This window comes from Symphalangus syndactylus, chromosome 15 (genome assembly GCF_028878055.3).
Source record: "Symphalangus syndactylus isolate Jambi chromosome 15, NHGRI_mSymSyn1-v2.1_pri, whole genome shotgun sequence".
Classification (NCBI taxonomy): Eukaryota; Metazoa; Chordata; class Mammalia; order Primates; family Hylobatidae; genus Symphalangus; species Symphalangus syndactylus.
Window position 1 is genome coordinate 66789982 of NC_072437.2, and position 22988 is coordinate 66812969.

Genomic DNA, 22988 nt, shown 5'->3' on the forward strand with positions numbered 1-22988 from the left:
TCAAGGTATTTTTCCTTAAGTGTATCAGTAGGCCCCTTGTTATTCTTGCTGCCTTCACTCTAGTTCATGCTTTATTCCATTTATCATGGAGCAACTTAAAAAATTCAATAATTTCACAAACTCTTACATCCCAACTAAAATTTATCATACATACTTGTCATATTTGAATTCTTAAAAACAATCCAAATATTTCTAAATTCTTCATGTTGTCCCAGTATATTTTTCCAGCCTCATGTCAAGCTGTTTATCCAATCTTCAATTTAATTTAGCCTTAAGATTCCTCACAAATCGGCATTTTTAACCTCCCCCTGCTCCTGCCGTTGATTCTATTACTTCCATCATCTGAAACACCTCATGGTTAAACCCTGTCTATCACATAAGGCAGCTTTCAGTCACAACCACTGAAGCCTCTCTTGACACTCCTAATTTGATATGATTATGTTATTCTCCATCTCTCATGTATTTGTTGTGTTTTTTTCTTTTAAAAAAAAGTCTTTTTACACCATAAGTTCTTATTTTTAAAAATCTTATTCCAAAATATACTACTACATGTATATGTCTCGTTCTTTATCCTCTCCATTTTTAAACATCTCCAGAACAGATTGCATGCCTTTCTCATCTGTGTCACATGCAACAGCTTGCACAGTTCAACATGAACTGAGATGAGGCAGGAGTGTAAAAACACTGAACAGAGAATTAACAGATGTGAGTTTAAATCTTATCATTTTTTTGGCTCTATGACCTTCTCTCTGTGCCTGTTTCTATTTTTGTAAAGTTAGGAGATTGAATAAAGTTTATTTGAAGTTCTTCTCAATAATGAAATATGGTAGTTACCATATTTCTAAGTTATTATTATATAGTGTTATATTAATGACTATTATTTATAAATTTGAAAATATAGATAAAATTAACATGGTGGATAGTTAAAAAGCAAAATTTTAAATGATGGGGTCAACGAAGTTTAAGACATGCAAATAAGTCTGGCAGTGCTTTAAATGTTTATTCTGCATGTCATCTATACTTGCTGTTAATATAATGAGTCATCATTTGCCTTATACCTAATCTGGAATAATGGCATAAAGATACTGTCTGTGTTTTTTGCTGGCTTCTATCTGCATATGTAGCAGTTTGAATACCTACTGTTTTGCTATACATAATGCTACAGCAATTACATTAGTGGTTGTTTATATCTGTATCACGAGTACACACAATTTTAAATGAATTCCCATACTCCGTAGTGGCCATAACACATTTTGATTGATCAATAAAGGGTAAGAACACCTTCCTGTAGCAATGATTAAGATTTTATCAAATAGTGATTTTTGTCATAGGTATCTGTGTGAATGAAGTGGCATCCTCAGTCTCAGAATCAGATTTGTCCTAAATTGTATTTATGCCAACAATTTAATATTGTACCTACAAGCTAAGGACAATTTAACGCCAATTCGTTTTGAAAAATTTACAATGAGATTCAGTTTGCTAATAATAAATAAATAAGAATAAATTCCTCATAAACAGTAAAAGGAACCATTTACTTAAGCATTTCAAAGGATTTTGCCACTAGATTTTTAATGGTTAACAGTCACAATATTATAGAGGCAAATTGCATGGTTTATGTGTTTTATTTTTATCAACAAATATTTATAAGCACCAATTTTATGGTAGATGCTGCACCAGGCACTGAGCATTCAAGAGCCATGTTTCCTGGCCTCGAGTTCATTATCACTGTATTCTCCTACCTATATAACACTAAGCATGTAACCTAATCTGAAAATTTTCTATCTTCTTCCTTTGCAATTTCTTTGAAATTCCTGCTCTGTGATCTGAAAAGTCTTCCACATTTTTAACATGTTTAAACATTTCCGTCACTTTAGTGCCTGAAATGAAACCTGACTATAACAGAGGAAATTGCTGACCCTGGCCGGACACGGTGTCTCACGCCTGTAATCCCAGCACTTTGGGAGGCCCAGGCAAGCAGATCATGAGGTCAGGAGATCGAGACCAACCTGGCTAACATGGTGAAACCCCGTCTCTACTAAAAATACAAAAAATTAGCCAGACGTGGTGGTGAGCGCCTGTAGTCCCAGCTGCTAGGGAGGCTGAGGCAGGAGAATGGCGTGAACCCGGGAGGCGGAGCTTGCAGTGAGCCCAGATCACGCCACTGAACTCCAGCCTCGGCAACAGAGCAAGACTCAGTCTCAAAAGAAAAAAAAAAAAAGAAATTGCTGCCCCTGTAGGCAGCCTCACAATTAGGCAGGAGAAGGAAATAAAGGGTATTCAATTAGGAAAAGAGGAAGTCAAATTGTCCCTGTTTGCAGATGACATGATTGTACATCTAGAAAACCCCATCGTTTCAGCCCAAAATCTTCTTAAGCTGATAAACAACTCCAGCAAAGTCTCAGTATACAAAATCAATGTACAAAAATCACAAGCATTCTTATACACCAATAACAGACAGAGAGCCAAATCATGAGTGAACTACCATTCACAATTGCTTCAAAGAGAATAAAATACCTAGGAATCCAACTTACAAGGGACATGAAGGACCTCTTCAAGGAGAGCTACAAACCACTGCTCAATGAAATAAAAGAGGATACAAACAAATGGAAGAACATTCCATGCTCATGGGCTGGAATAATCAATATGGTGAAAATGGCCATACTGCCCAAGGTAATTTATAGATTCAATGCCATCCCCATCAAGCTACCAATGACTTTCTTCACAGAATTGGAAAAAACTACTTTAAAGTTCATATGGAATCAAAAAAGAGCCTGCATTGCCAAGACAATCCTAAGCCAAAAGAACAAAGCTGGAGGCATCACGCTACCTGACTTCAAACTACACTACAAGGCTACAGTAACCAAAGCAGCATGGTACTGGTACCAAAACAGAGATATGGACCAATGGAACAGAACAGAGCCCTCAGAAATAATACCACACATCTACAACTATCTGATCTTTGACAAACCTGACAAAAACAAACAATGGGGAAAGGATTCCCTATTTAATAAATGGTGCTTGGAAAACTGGCTAGCCGTATGTAGAAAGCTGAAACTGGATCCCTTCCTCACGCCTTATACAAAAATTAATTCAAGATGGATTAAAGACTTACAGGTTAGACCTAAAACCATAAAAACCCTAGAAGAAAACCTAGGCATTACCATTCAGGACATAGGCATGGGCAAGGACTTCATGTCTAAAACACCAAAAGCAATGGCAACAAAAGCCAAAATTGATGAATGGGATCTAATTAAACTAAAGAGCTTCTGCACAGCAAAAGAAACTACCATCAAAGTGAGCAGGCAACCTACAAAATGGGAGAAAATTTTCCCAATCTACTCATCTGACAAAGGGCTAATATCCAGAATCTACAATGAACTCAAACAAATTTACAAGAAAAAAACAAACAACCCCATCAGAAAGTGGGTGAAGGATATGAACAGACACTGCTCAAAAGAAGACATTTATGCAGCCAAAAAACACATGAAAAAATGCTCATCATCACTGGCCATCAGAGAAATGCAAATCAAAACCACAATGAGATACCATCTCACACCAGTTAGAATGGCAATCATTAAAAAGTCAGGAAACAACAGGTGCTGGAGAGGATGTGGAGAAATAGGAACACTTTGACACTGTTGGTGGGACTGTAAACTAGTTCAGCCATTGTGGAAGTCAGTGTGGCAATTCCTCAGGGATCTAGAACTAGAAATGCCATTTGACCCAGCCATCCCATTACTGGGTGTATACCCAAAGGACTATAAATCATGCTGCTATAAAGACACATGCACACGTATGTTTGTTGCGGCACTATTCACAATAGCAAAGACTTGGAACCAAGCCAAATGTCCAACAACGATAGACTGGATTAAGAAAATGTGGCACATATACACCATGGAATACTATGCAGCCATAAAAAATGATGAGTTCATGTCCTTTGTAGGGACATGGATGAAACTGGAAAACATCATTCTCAGTAAACTATCGCAAAGACAAAAAACCAAACACTGCATGTTCTCACTCATAGGTGGGAATTGAGCAATGAGAACACATGGACACAGGAAGGGGAACATCACACTCCAGGGACTGTTGTGGGGTGGGGGGAGGAGGGTGGGACAGCATTAGGAGATACACCTAATGCTAAATGACGAGTTAATGGGTGCAGCACACCAACATGGCACATGGATACATATGTAACAAACCTGCACATTGTGCACGTGTACCCTAAAACTTAAAGTACAATAATAAAAAAAAGAAAAAATTTGCTTAACATTACAAATTATATATGCTTATTATGTACAGCATGGTGTTTTGAAATATTTATACATGTGAGAAGTCAAGATTGTGCAAATTAACGTGAATTATCTTATATGCTTATTATTTTTTGTGTGGAGAACACAAATTTATCTGTTAGCCATTTTTAAGAATACAATACATTGTTATTAATCATGGTCACCATGATGTACAATAAATCTTTGAAATTATTTCTTCAATCTAACTAAAATTTTGTATGCTTTGATGAACATATCCCCTTCCTCCTCTTCCTCACCCACCCCTATCCCCTGGTAACCACCACTGTATTCTCTGCTTCTATGAGTTGGACTATTTTAATTTCACATATGAGTGAGATCATCCAAAATCATCCTACTATGGCCAGCATTACTCTGACAATTATAGTGTCTCTTTTTACAGTTTTTGCCTTAAAGATTGTTTTATTTGATATAAGAATAGTTAGCTCTGCTTTCTCTTTGTTTCCTTTGTCAAGGAATAGCTTTTTCCATCCTTTCACTTTCAATCCATTTGTGCCCTTGAAGCTGAAGTGAGCCTCTTGTAGGTAGCATATAAATAGGTCTAGAGTCTGGGGCCATGGGTGCCTCCCCAATGCTGGATTTCACTGAGGCAGGCCTGGAGTTGCATTCAAGGCCATTCCATTGTCTCAGGCTCCAGGCACAGCCTAGATGCCACACCAGCTCAGAGATCAATCAGCCAACATGGCTTCAGGTTTTAGGCACACACCAGTGCCAGGACAACACTGAGACCACAGAACAGGCTTGAGTCCATGGGGGAAGGCATGAATCCTAAGTCCACAGGAGTTGGTGTGGAGCCTGGGTCTGCATGGCTAGTTCCAAAGCCTTGATTTTTGAAGGCTAACCTGGCACCAGGGTCTTCTGGGGTGGTCTTGGACCCTGGGTTTATTAAAGCCAGCCTGGACCCCATGTCCCCAGAAGCCTGAGGCTATAGGAAGCTAGGGCTGGCCTGGTGCTGGGACAGGCATGGGGCCTTGGTATAGGTATGGGTATGGGTATGTGGGATTCTGGGATCACAGATGCTGTTCTGGTTCCTGGTGCCACAGAGGTCAGCTCGACGTGGGGTGAGTAGGTTCTGTCCTGGAGTCTAGGTCTAGTAAGTCTCATCCGGGTCCTCTATCCACAAGGGCTGACCTGTAACCTGGTTCCACAGGGGCAGTTCTAGAACCTATGTCTCTTGGGGCCAACCTAGCACTGGAGATTACTGAGATAAGCATGGACCCTGGGTCTGCTGGAGCAGCCCTTCACCCTCTGTATGCTGTAGCTTGGAGCTATAGGGTTGACTTAAGGGGTACAGCCATGGGGACTGGCCTTGCACAGGGCAGTCCTGGAGCCTGTTTCCATGGTGCCAGCCAGGGGTGACTCAAAGGTTGTCTTTAAAATGGGATATAATTTTATTAGAGCAAAAAAGTGATGCAGTTGCTCAGAGAAGAGTTTACAAGGAAAATTTGTTTAATAGTAACTGACCATGTATTTCAGAATGTGCAGTGGGTTTAAAGGGTTAGGGAGGGGCAATATTTTGAGTTGAGAGGGAATGTCGATAACCTTTCAGGCAAGCGAATGTGTGGATTTCAACTAGATGAGGCAACATGGGCAATGATACAAATTTTCCATTGTGTTTTACAATAATCAGAGAATATCAGGAACACCAAACTTAACCAGCTTCCCTAGTTAGAGAAAGTGCATAAATATTCGTAGTGTTGCTGAGATAAAATTCTAAAGTGGCAGTAAGTCAAAACTGACAATACTATAGGGGAAATATCTAATAAGGTTAGTCTTCACGACTGAGGCCCTGCAGGAGCTAAAATTTTAAGCAATTTTTAGTTTATTCTTAGTCATCCTACTTTTCTATTCTTTTATATGAAAACTCCTAATGTTCTTAATCAGTTTTCTCTACCACCATATTCTGAGAATAAAATATATCTTGCTCATGTAACTAAGAAAGTACTGATCATAAGGTATCAATCTTACTCAAATCTAAACTTACCTAGTGTATTAGTCCATTCTCACACTACTATTAAGAAATACATGAGACTGGGTAATTTATGAAGAAAAGAGGTTTGACTCAGTTCCACAGGCTTAACAGGAAGCATGACTGGGAGGCCTCAGGAAACTTACAATCATGGCACAAGGTGAAAGGAAATCAAGGACCTTCTTTACAAGGTGGCAGTAGAGAGAGAGAGGTTGGGGGAGTGCTACATACTTTTAAACCAATAGATCTCATAAGAAATCACTATCACAAGAACAGGAAGGGGGAAATCCGCTCTTCTGACCCAATTACCTCTCACTAGGCCCTTCCCCTGACATGTAGGAATAACAATTCGACATAAGATTTGGGTGGGGACACAGAGCCAAAATATATTATTCCACCCCTGGTCCCTCCCAATTGTATGTCCTTCTCATATTTCAAAACCAATCATGCCTTCTCAACAGTCGCCCTAAGTCTTCACTCATTCCAGCATTAGTCGAAAGTCTCATCTGAGACAAGGTAAGTTCCTTCCACCTATGAGCCTGTAAAATCAAAAACAATTTAGTTACTTCTGAGATACAATGGGGTACAGACATTGGGCAAACGGTCCATTCCAAATCAGAGAATTGGACAAAAACAGGGGCTATGGGCCCCATAGAAGTCCAAAACCCAGCAGGGCAGTCATGAAATCTTAAAGCTCCAAAATAATCTCCTTTTATTCCATGTCTCTCATCCAGGGTACACTAGCGCAGGAGGCAGGTTCCCAAGACCTTGGCAGCTCCACCCTAGTGACTCTGAAGGGTACAGCCCCCATGGCTGCTTTCATGAGCTGGTGTTGAGTGCCTGTGACTTTTCCAGGTACACGGTACAAGCTGTCAGTAGATCTAACATTCTGGCCCCTGGTAGACAGCAGTCCTCTTCCCACAGCTCCACTAGCCAGTGCCCCAGTGGATACTCAGTGTGAAGGCTCCAACCCCACATTTCTCATTCCCTCCACACTGCCCTAGTAGAGGTTCTCTATAAGAGCTCCGTCCCTGAAGCAGAATTCCTGCTGGATATCCAGGTGTTTCTATACAGCCTCTGAAATCTAGGCAGAGGTTCCCGAACCTCAATTCTTGCCTTCTATGCACCCGCAGACACAACGCCACTTGGAAACTGCCAAGGCTTCATGATTGCAGTCTCTGAGGCAATGGCCCAAGCTGTACCCTGGCCCATTTTAGCTACATGACCTTAGCTGGAGTGCCTGAAACACAAGGTGCCATGTCCCAACGCTGCACAGAACAATGGGGCCCTGGACTCCGACCATGAAACCATGTTTCCCTCCTAGACCTTTAGGCCTGTGATGGAAGGGGATGCCATGAAAATGTCTGAAATTCTCTGGAGACATTTTCCCCATTGTCTTGGCTGTTAACATCTGCTCCTCATTACTTATGCAAATTTCTGCAGCAGGCCTGAATTTCTCCCCAAAAAATGCGTTTCTTTCCTACTACGTGGGTCAGGCTGCAAATTTTTCAAACTTTTATGGTCTGGTTCCCTTTGAAATATAAGTTCCAGTTTCAGACCATCTCTTTTTGCATGCATATGAGTGTACAATTTTAGAAAAAGCCAAGTCACATCTTGAATGCTTTGCTGCCTAGAAATTTCTTCTGCCAGATACCCTAAAACATCTCTCTCTAGTTCAAAGTTCCACAGATCTCTAGGGCAGAGGCAAAATGCTGCCAGTCTTTTTGCTAAAGCATTGTAAGAGTTACCTTTACTCCAGTTCCCAGTAAGTTTTTCATCTCCATCTGAGACCACTTCATCCTGGACTTCACTGTCCATTTCACTATCAGAATTTTGGTCACAACCATTCAACAAGCCTCTAGAAAGTTGCAAACATTCACTCATCTGAGCCCTATAAACTGTTCCAACCTCTGCCTGCTAACCAGTTCCAAAGTTGCTTCCAAATTTTCAGGTATCTTTATAGAAATGCCAACTTCTCTCAGTACCAATTTTCTGTATTAGTTCATTTTCACACTGCTGTAAAGAACTACCTGAGACTGAGTGATTTATGAAGAAAAGAAGTTTAATTGACTCACAGTTTTTCAAGCTTAACAGGAAGCAAGACTGGGAGGCTTCAGGAAACTTGCAATCACGACAAAAGGTGAAGGCGAATCAGGGACCTTCTTTACATGATGGCAGAAGAGAGAGAGAAGAGGGAAATGCCATACACTTTCAAACTATCAGATCTCATGATAACTTACTCATTATTAAGAGAACAGAAAGGGGAGCATTGATCCCCATGATCCAATTACGTTTCACCATGCCTTTCACCTGACACGTGAGAATTACAATTCCACATGAGATCTGGGTGAGGACACAGAACCAAACCATATAACCTAGAGTGTTCCAATTCTGCCTTTCATGCAGAAAAACAAAAATAATTTATTTCATTATTTGTATATTAAGGCTTTTCAAATATGGATCAGCTCCATTTCTTTCCGACTTTCCTTGCACATTGCTGTTCGGCGTATTCCTGTGTCATTTATTTTCATCTCCATTGGCTCCATTTCCTCCACATGAATCACGACAAATTTATCTCCAACATATAAAAATTTTCCTTAGCTCCAAAATACCTCATACCACTCCATAACATTTGCCTACTTTCTGAACATTTTGCAAAAGTATTTAGCTTACTGTATCCACTTCTACAATTCTCATATACTTCTAAACTACGATTTCTTACTCTACCAATCTACTAAAAATATTCATGCTGAAATTATCAAGCATTTCATGTTCAAATAAAAAATATTTTAGTCCTCATTCAGTGTGTATCTCTATACAATTTGGGACTATAAACAATTCCCTACAGCTTAAAACTCTCCGTTCTTAATGTTTTTTTTTTTTTTACATTTTCTCCTTTTTTTATAGCTCCTTCCTTTTCTATTGTGTAACCCTTAAATATTTGTTTCCCTAGTTTACATCATTTATCTTATTTTTTTCTTGAGATACTCCACATCTGTATTCACATTTTCATTTTCATCTCTCTTTCTAGTTGTAAACCATTTTTTTCCAGGAATCTGTTAATCTGAATGTATTGCATGTACATCAGATATAAAAAACATTTTCTCTCTCTTCTCTCCTTTCTCAATTTTTCTGCTCATTGATATCAACTTCAATTAAGTTTAATTAATCATATTCCACTTCTTCCTCTTTTCAACATCCTATTGATCACTAAATCATATCAGTTATATACCAGAAATATCTCTAAAATTGACTTTCATCTTTTAACATTTACTTATATTGTTTACTTCGGATTCAAATAATATTCCTTCTGATTTATTTCAGAAACCATATGTCTTGTCTGTGTTTCCAAACAACTTTCACACACTATAGCCATGGTACTCTTCCAAAGAAGCATAATTGATTATGTCACTTTTCAGATTTCAAAATACTTTTGACTTACGTTTTTCTCAGGCCACATATTGAACTTCAGTATAAAGCTACTTCATATTCTGTCCTCTTATGTTGTTTATCTCCACTTTCTAATATCAATGTATTTACATAAACTCCTATCTTAAAGAACACCTCAATATCCTCAGTTATACTTCATTTCTGATTGCTCTCAGTCCTTGTATTAATGCATAAGAATAGGTTTTTTCCCAAAATTTCCTACTTTTTTTCTTTTGAAAATCCCTGCCCATTCTTCATGTGCCAGCTCAAACAAATGACAGTAGTACACCTCTCCTAAATTGTTCTCCAGACTGCATTAAATTGTTTATACATAATGCTCTCAAATCACTTCATCCAAATCTCTTCAACAGCAATTATTACACTAAATTTTAACTGTTTATATAATTGTGAGCTATTTATGTGTATATGTGTATGTGTGTATGTGTGTTTATATATGTGTGTATATATAATATATGGGGTATATATCTATAAATGAATTTATACATATAGTCATCATATATCTCCTAATTATAATACTAGGTTGGTGCAAAAGTACTTACAGTTATTGCCATTAAATATACATAATATATATCATATAATATATCTATACACACACATATCTCATGATGACATATTGATCAAAATCTTACAATACCCATGTCAAAGTTTTTCCACTGACTTCAGTTTCACTCGAGTCCGTGTGAAAAGACCACCAAACAGGCTTTGTGTGAGCAATAAAGCTTTTTAATCACCTGGGTGCAGGCGGTCTGAGTCCGAAAAGAGAGTCAGGGAAGGGAGATGGGGTGGGGCTGTTCTATGATATTTGGGTACGTAAAGGAAAATTACAGTCAAAGGGGATTGTTCTCTGGCAGGCAGGGGTGGGGGTCACAAGGTGCTCAGTGGGGGAGCTTTTGAGCCAGGATGAGCCAGGAGAAGGAATTTCACAAGGTAATGTCATCAGTTAAGGCAGAGACCAGCCATTTTCACTTCTTTTGTTGTGGAATGTCATCAGTTAAGGCAGGAACAGGCCATTTTCACTTCTCTTGTGATTCTTCACTTGTTTCAGGCCATCTGGACATTTACATGCAGGTCACAGGGCATATGATGGCTTAGCTTGGGCTCAGAGGCCTGACATTCAGGACCAATGCACAATCTGGAAAACTTGTTTGGGAATACTTTCTCAGTAGTAAAAAAATGAAATTCCAGTTATACCTTTATTAGATTTTCTCACAACTAACTTTCCAACTGAAAAATATAAACAGAATCAGATTGATAGTAGAAAAAATAAGGGTAAGTAACATTTTTAATAAAACAACCCTAAATGAATTTAATTTACCTAGTCCATCTATCTTCTATAGGTAATATTCCATTTTTTAAAGGAGATTACTGAACCACTTTCAGAGATATTTGAGATATTGAGAGGAAAGTAATAATGATAGATTATTAGAAACATATCAGTGTAGCAAATTTTTAAATGAGAGTCTGTGTCATTACTCATTTATCAAAAACTTTTTAAGCTGTAGTCCCTGAACTAGGAATTTAGAAGATAGAGTTAAGATAAACAAATATATCCCCTGATTTCAAGGAAATTCATCCTAACCAATTAATGTATATGTGGGTGTGTATCTATACATATATGTGTGTGTGTGTATATATATGTGTGTATGTGTATATATATATGCAAATGCACACAAACTATAAAATGTTTCATTAAAAACATATTTATTAAGAAAGTTTATGCAGAAGGGGAAATATTGAGAAAAAAAGTTCAACAAGGGGACACTCAGCAATTATCTTTTTGAAAAAAGCAGTATTATATCTAAATATTACATTTTACCTAATGGTCAACCTATAGTTTTGAACATCAAATATTATTTCTGAACACAATGGTAAAATGAATTATTCAAGTGAGAGCTTATAAATATGTAGATGGGGCTACATTGATTATTAAACATTATAAAATATTTGGTTGATTATGTGTTGAGCTGACCTAATTTTAACTTTCTAGTAGTGTTGGTATCCCAACAAAATATGATAAATTTGGAGAGTCTGGACTTCAAATAGTCATGTGACATATAATTTTATGTTTATGGAATATTATAAACTAAATACAAACACATAGTGGATTAGTCATTTGATGAATAATTATGTTCATAGGGCTCTGACCAATATCAACTTGGAACTTTTGTGGTAGCTCATAAATCAGTTGTGAAAGTATTTTGATGAGGGTTGTATATTAGATTATTGACAAACGAATACTTGCTCCTTCTGTGACACCACTTTGCTGGGGATATACTTCTCTCCATGATATCGGCCTTAGTCACATGGCTTGATTTTGCCTCATAGTGAGTAAAATATACTTCTGCACCTTAGATTTTAGTCTCAACCATGTGACTGGGTAAATGAGATTCTAGCAAACAGAAAAACAAGCAGAACCATAAAACATGCTTTGTGCAATTAGGTTAACCTGTTATGTTTCTGCCATTGCTATGAAAAAGAGCATGTCTAGGTTATTCCACTTGTCCAACCTAGCATATATTTTTTGTTTTGTTTTTTCTTTTGCTATAAGTAGAACATGCTCAGTTTAACTCACCTGTTCCAGTTAAAAGAGAGTCAGGAACACGTAGTTTGACGGATTCAACCTAACATGCAGTTTGGAGTCAAGCCCAGCCAAGTTTAAACTAAATCAGCAAAATCTCAGCTGATCCATGGAAGAAAGAAATGAGATTTCGTTAGACTGTTTTGTCACATAGCAATAGCTAATAGTGTGAAACATAACCGGTAACTTACAGATAATGAAATAGAATGGAACAAAATAGAACAGAAAATGTAAGAATGGTTAATTCATAGTAGCGACAATAATTAAATTATTAAATTTAATTGAATTTAGATATACTTAAATAAGCACACACATGTGTGTTCTGGGGTACAATATAAAATGTAGTTTTTACTGTGTTTCATTATTTTTTTTATTTGAAAATTGCTGACCTGAATGAAATTCCTGGAGTATGGCACATTACTCTGGCATTAACCCTGCATATTTAATCTATTTATTTATTTATTTGATTTTGTATTTTTTTTTTTTTTTAGTTCCATGGGTTTTTGGGGAACAGATGGTGTTTGGTTACATGAATAAGTTCTATAGTGGTGATTTCTGAGATTTTGGTTCACCCATCACCTGAGCAGTGTACACTGTACCCAGTGTGTAGACTTTTATTACTTTCCACATCCACCCTTGCTCCCAAGTCCCCAAAGTCCAATGTATCATTCTTAGGCCTTTGTGTGCTCATAGCTTAGCTTCTACATATGAGTGAGTTACAATGTTTAGTTTTCCATTCCTGAGTTATTTCACTTAGAATAATAGTCTCCATTTCCATCCAGGTTGCTGTGAATGCCATTCTTTCATTCCTTTTTATGGCTGAGTAGTATTCCTATATACATGTATGTATATGTGTGTGTGTGTGTGTGTGTATAGATATAGATATATATCTCACATTTTCTTTATCCACTAATTGATTGATGGACATTTGGGCTCAATTGCAAATTGTGCTGCTATAAACATGCATATGTAAGTATCTTTTTTGTATAATGACTTATTTTCCTCCGGGTAGATACCTAGTAATGGGATTGCTGGATGAAAAGATAGATCTACTTTTAGTTATTTAAGGAATCTCCACACTGTTTTCCATAGTGGTTGTACTAGTATACCTCCACACCAACATCTGTATCTATTATTTTTTGATAATGAACATTCTTGCAGGGATAAGTTGGTGTCACATGGTGGTTTTTATTTGCTTTTACCTGATCATTAGTGACGTTGAGTATTTTTCCATATACTTGGTGGCCATTTGTATATCTTCTTTTGAAAATTGTCTATTCCTGTCCTTAGCCTACTTTTTGATGGGATTGCTTGTTTTTTTTTTCTTGCTAATTTCTTTGACATCTTTGTGGATTCTGGATATTAGTCTTTTGTTGAATGTATAGATTGTGAAGATTTTCTCCCACTCTGTGAGTTGTCTGTTAACGCTGCTGATTATTTCTTTTGCTATGCAGACGCTTTTCAGTTTCATTAAGTCCTATCTTTCTTTGGTTTTGTTGCATTTACTTTTGGGTTCTTGGTCATGAAGTCTTTGCCCAAGCCAATGCCTAGAAGGGTTTTTCCAATGTTATCTCCTATAATCTTTAAGAATTCAGGTCTTAGATTTAAGTCTTTGATCCATCTTGAGTTGATGTTTGTATAAGGTGAGCAATGAGGATCCAGTTTCATTCTTCTTCTACATGTGGCTTGCCAATTATCCTAGCACCATTTGTTAAATAGGGTGTCCTTTCCCCACTTTATGTTTTTGTTTGCTTTGTTGAGGATCAGTTTGCTGTAACTATTTCGCTTTATTTCTGGGTTCTCTATTCTGCTCCATTGGTCTATGTGCCTATTTTTATACCAGTACCATCCTGTTTTGGTGACTATGGTGTTATAGTATATTTAAAGTTTGGTAATGTAATGCCTCCAGATTTGTTCTTTTTGCTTAGTCTTGCTTTGTCTATGTGGGCTCTTTTTTGGTTTCATATGAATTTTAGAATTGTTTTTTCTAGTTCTGTGAAGAATGATGGTGGTATTATGATGGGAATTACGTTGAAGTTGTTGATTTCTTTTGGCAGTATAGTCATTTTCACAACACTGATTCTACCCATCCATAAGCATAGGATGTGGTTCCATTTGTTTGTGTCATCTGAGGTTTCTTTCAGCAGCATTTTGCAGTTTTCATTACAGGGGTTTTTCACGTCCTTGATTAGGTATATATTCGTAAGGTTTGTTTTTTGTTTGTTTGTTTGCTTGTTTGTTTTGGCAGCTATTATGAAAGGAATTGAGTCCTTGATTTGATTCTAAACTTGGTCACTGTTAGTGTGTAGCAGAGCTACTGATTTGTGTACATTAATTTTGTATCCTGAAACTTTGCTGGATTCATTTACCAGTTCTAGGAACTTTTTGGATGAGTCTTTAGGGTTTTCTAAGTATATAACCATATCACCAGCAAACACCAAGTGTTTGACCTCCTATTTACCAATTTGGTTGCCCTTTATTTCTTTCTCTTGTCTGATTGCTCTGGCTGGGACTTCCAGAACTATGTTGCATAGAAGTGGTGAAGGTGTACATCCTTGTCTTGTTCCAGTTCTCAGGGGGAATGCTTTCAACTTTTTCTACATTCAGTATGTTGGCTGTGGGTTTGTTGTAGACAGCTTTTATTACATTAAGGTTTGTCCCTTCTATGTCGATTTTGCTGAGGCTTTTAGTCATAAAGTCATGCTGGATTTTATCAAATGCTTTTTCTGCATCTATTAAGAGGACCACGTAATTTTTGCTTTTAATTATGTTTATGTGGTGTATCACATTTATTGACTTATATATGTTAAACCATCCCTACATCCCTAGTATGAAATCCACTTGATCGTGGTGGATTATATTTTTGATATGCTGTTGGATTCAGTTTGCTAGCATTTGGTTGAGGATTTCTGCACATATGTTCATCAGGGACATTTGTGTGTAGTTTCCTTTTATTGTTTGTTCTTCCCTGGTTTGGTGTTAGGGTGATACTGGCTTCATAGAATGATTTAGGGAGGATTTTCTCTTTATCTTTTGAAATAATGTCAAGAGGACTGGTACCAATTCTTCTTTGAATGTCTAATAGAATTCAGTGGTGAATCTGTCTGGACCTGGACTTTTTTTGTTGTTGGGAATTTTTTTACTGCCACTTTAATCTTGCTGCTTATTATTGGTCTGTTCAGAGATTCTGTATCTTCCTAGTTTAATCTAGGAGAGTCATATATTTCCAGGAATTTATCTGTCTCCTCTAGGTTTTCTAGTTTATGAGCATAATGTTGTTCATTGTAGCTTTGAATAAGCTTTTGTATTTCTTTGGTATCAGTAATTGTGGTTTCAGTAATCCCATTTCATTTCTAATTGAGCTTATTTGGATCTTCTCTCCTCTTTTCTTGGTTAGTCTTGCTTATGGTCTATCAATTTTATTGTCTTCTCAAAGAACCAGCTTTTTGTTTCATTTATCTTTGGTATTATTTTGTTGCTGTTGTTTCCATTTCATTTAGTTCTGCTCTGACCTTCAATATTTCTTTTCTTCTGCTGGATTTGGGGGTTTGTATTGTTTTTGTTTCTCCAGTTCCATGAGGTGTGACCTTAGATTGTCTATTTGTGCTCTTTCTGGCATTTTGATGTGGGCATTTAATGCTATGAACTTTTTTCTTAGCACCACTTGTGCCGTATCCCAGAGGTTTTGATAGGTTATGTCACTATTATTCTTCAGTTCAAATAATTTTTTAATTTCCATCTTGATTTAATTGTTGACCCAATGATCATGCAGGAACAGGTTATTTAATTTTCATGTATTTTCTTGGTTTTGAGGGTTCCTTTTGGAGTTGATTTCCAATTTTATTCCACTGTAGTCTGAGAAAGTACTTGATATAATTTTGATTGTCTTAAATTTACTGAGACTTGTTTTGTGGCCTATCATATGGTCCATCTTGGAGAATGTTCCATGTGCTGATGAATAGAATGTACATTTTGTGGTTGTTGGGTAGAATGTTATGTAGATACTTGTTAAGTCTATTTGTTGTAGTGTATCGTTTAGGTCCATTGTTTCTTTGTTGACTTTTTGTCTTGATGACCTGTCTAGTGCTGTCAGTAGAGTATTAAAGTCTCCTACTATTATTGTGATGCTGTTTATCTTATTTCTTAGGTCTAGTAGTAACTGTTTTATAAATTTGGGAGCTCCAGTGTTACGTGCATATATATTTAGAATTGTGATACTTGCCTGTTGGACTAGTCGTTTTATCATTATATAATATCCCTCTTTGTCTTTTGTAACTGCTGTTGCTTTAAACTCTGTTATATATGATATAAGAATAGCTACACCTACTTACTTTTGGTGTCCTTTTGAATGGAATATCTTTTTCCATCCCTTTACCTTAAGTTTATGTGAGTTCTTATGTGTTAGGTGAGTCTACTAAAGATAGCAGAAACTTGGTTGGTGATTTCTTATCCATTCTGCCATTCCGTATCTTAAGTGGAGCATTAAGGTCATTTACATTCAATATTAGTATTGAGATGTGAGATACTATTCTATTCATTGTTCTATTTGTTGCCTGAATGCCTTATTATTATTATTATTATTGTCTCATTGTTTTATAAGTTCTGTGAGATTTATGCTCTAAGGAGATTCTATTTTGGTGTATTTTGAGGATTTGTTTCAAGATTTAGAGCTCTTTTTAGCAGCTCTTGCAGTACTGGCTTGGTAGTGGCAAATTCTCAGCATTTGTTTGTCTGGAAAAGACTGAATCTTTCTTTCATTTGTGCAGCTTAGTTTTGCTGTATACAAAATTCTTGGCTGATAATTCTTTCATTTAAGGAGGCTAAAATTAGGGCCCCAATCCTTTCTACAATGTAGGGTTTCTGCTGAGAAATCTGCTGTTAATCTGACAGGTTTTCCTTTATAGGTTACCTGATGCTTTGCCTCATAGCTCTTAAAATTATTTCTTTTGTCTTGACTTTAGATTACTTGATGACTATGTGCCTAGGCAATGATCTTTTTGCAATGAATTTCCCAGGTGTTCTTTGAGATTCTTGTATTTGAATGTCCAGATATCTAGCAAGGCCGGAGAAGTTTTCCTCAATTATTCCCTCAGATATATCTTCCAAATTTATATTTCTATTCTTCCTTGGGAATATCAATTATTCCTAGGTTTGGACTTTAGCATAGTCCCAAACTTCTTGAAGGCATTGTTCATTTTTAAAATTCTTTTTTCTTTGTCTTTGAAAGATTGGGTTAACTTGAAAGCCTTGTCTTCAAGCTCTGAATTTATTTTTTCTGCTTGTTTTATTCAATTGCTGAGGCTTTCCAGTGCATTTTGCATTTTTCTAAATGTGTCTTTGACTTCCAGAAGTTATGATTGTTTTTAATTTGTGCTATTTCACTGAAGAATTTTGCTTTCATATCCTTTATTTATTTAAGGTAGATTTCACCTTTCTCTGGTGCCTCCTTGATTTGCTCAATAATCAATCTTCTGAATTCTTTTTCTGGCAATTCAGAGATTTCTTCTTGGTTTAGATTCATTGCTGGTGAGCTGGTATGATCTTTTGCATGTTAAAGAAGCTTATTTTGTCATATTACTGTAATTCTTTTTCTGGTTCCTTCTCATTTGAGTAGACTATGTCAGAGGGAAAATCTGGGATTCAAGGGCTGCTGTTTAGGTTATTTGCCCCACAGGGTGCTCCCTTGATGTGGTGCTCTCCCCCTTCCCCTAGGAATGAGGCTTCCTGAGAGCTGAACTGTAGTGATTGTTTTTGCTCTTCTGGGTCTAGCCATCCAGCAGAGCTACCAGGCCCCAGGCTGGTATTGGGGAGTGTCCACAAAAACACTATAAAGATTGCATCCTGCGATGCGACCTGTCTCAGGTCTTGCAGCCATGGATACCAGCAGCTGCTCTGGTGAAAGTGGCAGGGAAGTGAAGTGAACTCTATGAAGGTCTTTGGTTGTGTTTTTGTTTAGTGTGGTGGTTTTGTGCTGGTTGGCCTCCAGCCAGGAGGTGGCACTTTCAAGAGCGCATCACTGTGGCCCTATAAGAAGGCTACAGGTTTGCCATGGGGATATCTGGTTAAGTATTTGGGTTTCTCAGGCAGTGGGCAGGGCCTTAGAGCTGCCAAGAGATTATGACCTTTGTCTTTGGCTACCAGGTCGGGTAGAGAAAACCACCAGGTGACAGCAGAGATAGGAGTGTCTGAGTTCAGCCTCTCCTTAGGGCTTGCTGTGGCTGCTGTGGGACATGAGGGTGTGGTTCCCAGTCCAGTGGAGTTATATTCCCAAGGCGATTATGGCTGCCTCTGCTGAGTCATGTAGGTCACCAGGAAGGTGGGGGAAAGCTGGCAGTCACAGGACTCACCCCACTCCCACACAGCTTGCAGTCCTAAAGGCTGGTCTCACTCTCACTGTACATCCCCACAACAGCAGCAAGTCTATTTCTAGGTAGCCAGTCACCAGGGCTGAGAACTTGATCCAAATCATGAGCCTCCCCACTGAGAAAGAAAGCAGACTCACAGGTTTTCTGTGTCTCAGGGAGTCTGTAGCAGTGATCCAGTTTCTTCAAAGGGTCTGTGGATTCCCTTAGCTTTCTTGGTACGTTCCTGTGGTAGTTCTTGGAACAAAAGTTCAGTCTGTGAGTCTCCACACGATGCTCTGCCCATCCGAGTGGGAGCTACAAGCTAATCCTATCACCTATCCAACACCTTAATCCTTCTTAACCTTTTTAGCAACTCAAGTAAGATTTAAAATGAATGGTCATCAAATTTGTAAATTATTAAAACCTATGAGAGAAATAATGAATAATTTGGATACAAGATTCAGGATTGCAAAAATCCTATTGTTTGATCTCCAAGTAAAAGAAATTTGAATATAGGTCAATGGAATAGTGCTATATGACCATTTAAATACCTAATTGGGTCACACAATGCATCATTAGAAATATATATCAGAGATGAAAGATAAGATAGCCTAGTTTCATTCTGTTTGAAGGTAGACCAACTTGACAGATTACATTCAATTTAGGCCCATAATGCTTTGAAAATTTCTGTGTCACACTGAAGGAGTTTGGTTGCATATATAATTAGTGAAATAGCTTTAAACTAGATGATGTAAATAATGTCATAAACAAAACTAGATAAGTTTTCTTTGTAGCAGGAGAAACTCACTGGGAAGACATGTAGAGATGATTTTTGTATGGAAGGTAGTTGAAACTTTTGTGTTGCAATAGGGTAGCAAGATATAGCTTGCTTAGCACAAAGTTTAATTATGTGGAATGATAAGCAATAAGTGTAATGGGGTGTTAAAACAGAATCATATTAGTGGGGAATCATCAACATTTATTCAATTTGATGGAGAAACCTTCTTTGAGTGATGTGACTTCAGAAGTTACTTTAATTACAGGTCTAAGTAAGAGGAATACCAAACTTTAGGAAAGGTAAAACAAGAAAAACATTAGCAGGAATAAAGGGTGGAAAAAATAGCGCATCAACTTAACAAAAAAGGGATTGTAGGTTAATTAGAAGATGAGAGAATAGAGACGTTTTTGAAGTAAAGGCAAACATTTCTCAGAGAAGGTAGTGAAGAGAATGAAAAGTCTTGGACTGGAAGAAACAAGGCCCTCTGTAGAGAAGCAGCAGCTACTCACTTTGAATAATGACAAGACTCAGGCAGAGCTGGAGGGATAGAATCTTATATGAAGGTTGCAACAGTTCAGAACATCAAAAGCCTCTCCAAAGTATCTACTTATTTTATTTTTCAAATGTTCATTGTGAACATATATATTTCAGATGTGAATTCAGTGTTTAAAACTGTCCTGAGGGTGAGCGTTCATGATGTTTGCCATTTTAGAACATTTTCCAGTGACACTCCATGACTACTTAATGAAAATATCATAAATTTTAAGTGGCATAGAATCAATTTCACTGGTTACTTATTTATCTGTTAATTTATCTTGAACAGCAACTGCTGAAAATTTTTGGGGAACATAATATGGGACACATGTTTTAAAATAATAGTCTCAATGATCATTACATTCCTGGAAGTTACTGAACATCTTGGAGTTAGAATGGGCCTTAGAGATCAAGTGTATCTGTCTTACAAATTCAGAATCCTACCTAAGCCCTTCATAGGTGTTTATCTACTGTCTGCCTGAAAAGTATCAGTGACTTCATTGACATTAGTGTCCACTGTTACATAATGATATTGATGCAATTTATTCCTTAATTTTATAAGTAATTATCATTTAAAACTAACCTGCACCTGGACACAGTGGCTCACACTTGTAATCCCAGCACTTTGGGAGGCCGAGGTGGGTGGATCACTTGAAGTCACGAGTTTGAGACCAGCCTGGCCAACATGGTGAAACCGTATCTCTACTAAAAATACAAACAAACAAACAAACAAAATAGCCAGGTGTGGTGGTGGGTGCCTGTAGTCCCAGCTCTTGGGAGGCTGAGGCAGGACAATCACTTGAACCTGGGAGGCAGAGGTTGCATTAAGCCACTGCACTCCAGCTGGGCTATAGAGTGAGACTCTGTCTTAAAACAAAACAAAACAAAACAAAACAGAAAACCAACTTGCATATTTTGATTAAACCATTTGCCAATTCACTAAAATGTATCCCTAGTGTGAAAAATAAAATCAATATGCTTTACTAATAATTGAAACTTGCAATTTAATTTTTTTTACTTGCCATTCAGAATGTATTTTACTCCCAAAGGAAACCTGTCCACCCTGTATTCTGATAGCAAGACAGTCTCTCAAAACAGTGGTTCCCAGTCATTCCAATGTTTCTGAATCATTGAAAAGCTAATTCCATAATCTGAAAAATGTTGAAAGCTATGAGCCTTTATCTGAGAACAAATGACCATAAGATTAAGATTTGCATATACTGTCAGTACAATGTCAAATTGACTGAATCCATTGTGAACCTCCAGTTAAGAATGCTTTGGATGTATGGGGAATTGAAATCTCCTATCTGGATCAGTTTAGAGATAAAGATTGCTCTCCCTGTGTGCTGGACCATTTCCAGTTTCTCTCTTTGGGTCATTGTGTGGTTCCTCCAAATTTACCTTTTCAAGATAGTGATGGGCTTTATCAATGTGAATGTTTGAAAGAATATAATAGTATTAGTCATTCTATATAATTTTGCCATAAACATTTATGTAATAGAGTTTTTCTCTTGTTCCTAACAAGATTTACAAATTCAATATGGAACAGAGGTAAGGTAAAACTAAACTATTATTTAAATGTGAACACAGAAGCCTATCTTAATTGCTGCTAAATAATTACAAAATTGGCCATAGATCTGAATATAAACTCTTTGCTTTGGGCCAGGCGCTGTGGCTCACGCCTGTAATCCCAGCACTTTGAGAGGCTGAGGCGGGTGGATCACAAGGTCAGGAGTTCAAGACCAGCCTGTCCAAGATGGTGAAACCCTGTCTCTGTTAAAAATACAAAAATTAGCTGGGTGTGGTGGTGGGTGCCTATAGTCCCAGCTTCTTGGGAGGCTGAGGCAGAGAATTGCTTGAACTTGGGAGGCAGAGGTTGCAGTGAGCAGAGATCACACCATTGCCATCCAGCCTGGGAGACACAGCCAGACTCCGTCTCAAAAACGAACAAACAAACAAACAAAAAAAACTTTGCTTTGTAAAGAACAAATATAAAATAATTACAGTGGAGTAAAATTGTAATACAATTTAGTAGAAATTAATAGCATATAAATTTTCACTTAAAAACACAATTAGCTGTAACCATATTTGCCCTTTAAAGGCAGGGGCCATCAGCTATCTTCATAGTCTTCTCTTTTCTTGACAGAAATGATAGGAACAGGTTGAGAACTGGAGCACATCTTCATTGTTTAGGAAGGATAGAAGGAAGTGCATTTTTTTTTATTTGTTATGTTTTAATATGCAGTTCATATCTTGAAAGTTGGTGATCGAAAGAGCTAATTTTTCTTCTATAAGATGGGAATGTTTATTTTTCTTTTCATTACCTTCTTTTGTTTTTGTGAAGGGAACAGACCAGGAAAAGAGAGGCAATAAAAGAAGGATGAATTTAGTAATGTAAAGCAGAAGTAAACAGAAATGGTTTACAGGATGTAAAATAAAAGGTAAGTTAAGTATTCAATTTTAAGTTGGTTTCGTTACTTTAAATATAAACTCCCTTCACCTTTCCTATGCTTGATATAAGTGGAACATTATAAAATCAAAGCCAAAGGATAAAGTAATCTATCTGAATTAACAGGATGTACAGAATCGGGAACAGTTATGGGGAATGTGATAATATTGAGGACACCTTGTGGAAGCTGGAATTCGTAGACCAAAATGCCCATGAGCAAGTAAACCCTGAAAAATACATAGAATTCATCAAAAGAACAAGATTAGAGTGTTGCTACTAATACTTGGGTTATATATAGATAAAATGTATATGTGACATGAATTAATCTAGCATAACTATTCCATTTTCTGAAATTATTAAATTTGAGCATTGTATTTTTCTAAAATAATTTAAAAGTTTATTCTCCTTATGAAAATATTAATCTATCTCTCATAAAAATTTGTCTGCAAGAATTAGGCAATAATTATAAAAATATGGCCTTCTTTAAGCTCTACCAGCAAACAAGGTAAGTGGCATCACTCAGAAAAATATTTCATTCAATTTAAAGATTCAAAAGTAATAACTAACATTCTGAAT

The 22988-nt window shown here is 37.1% G+C and overlaps 1 long non-coding RNA gene across 1 annotated transcript; it reads left to right on the forward strand.

Annotated features, from left to right (window-relative positions):
* Positions 1–594: 594 nt before the first annotated feature.
* On the forward strand, positions 595–22584 carry LOC129464052 (uncharacterized). Its single transcript, XR_008651410.2, has 3 exons — positions 595–705; positions 22308–22404; positions 22539–22584. It is a non-coding gene; the product is annotated as an uncharacterized lncRNA (long non-coding RNA).
* Positions 22585–22988: the final 404 nt, after the last annotated feature.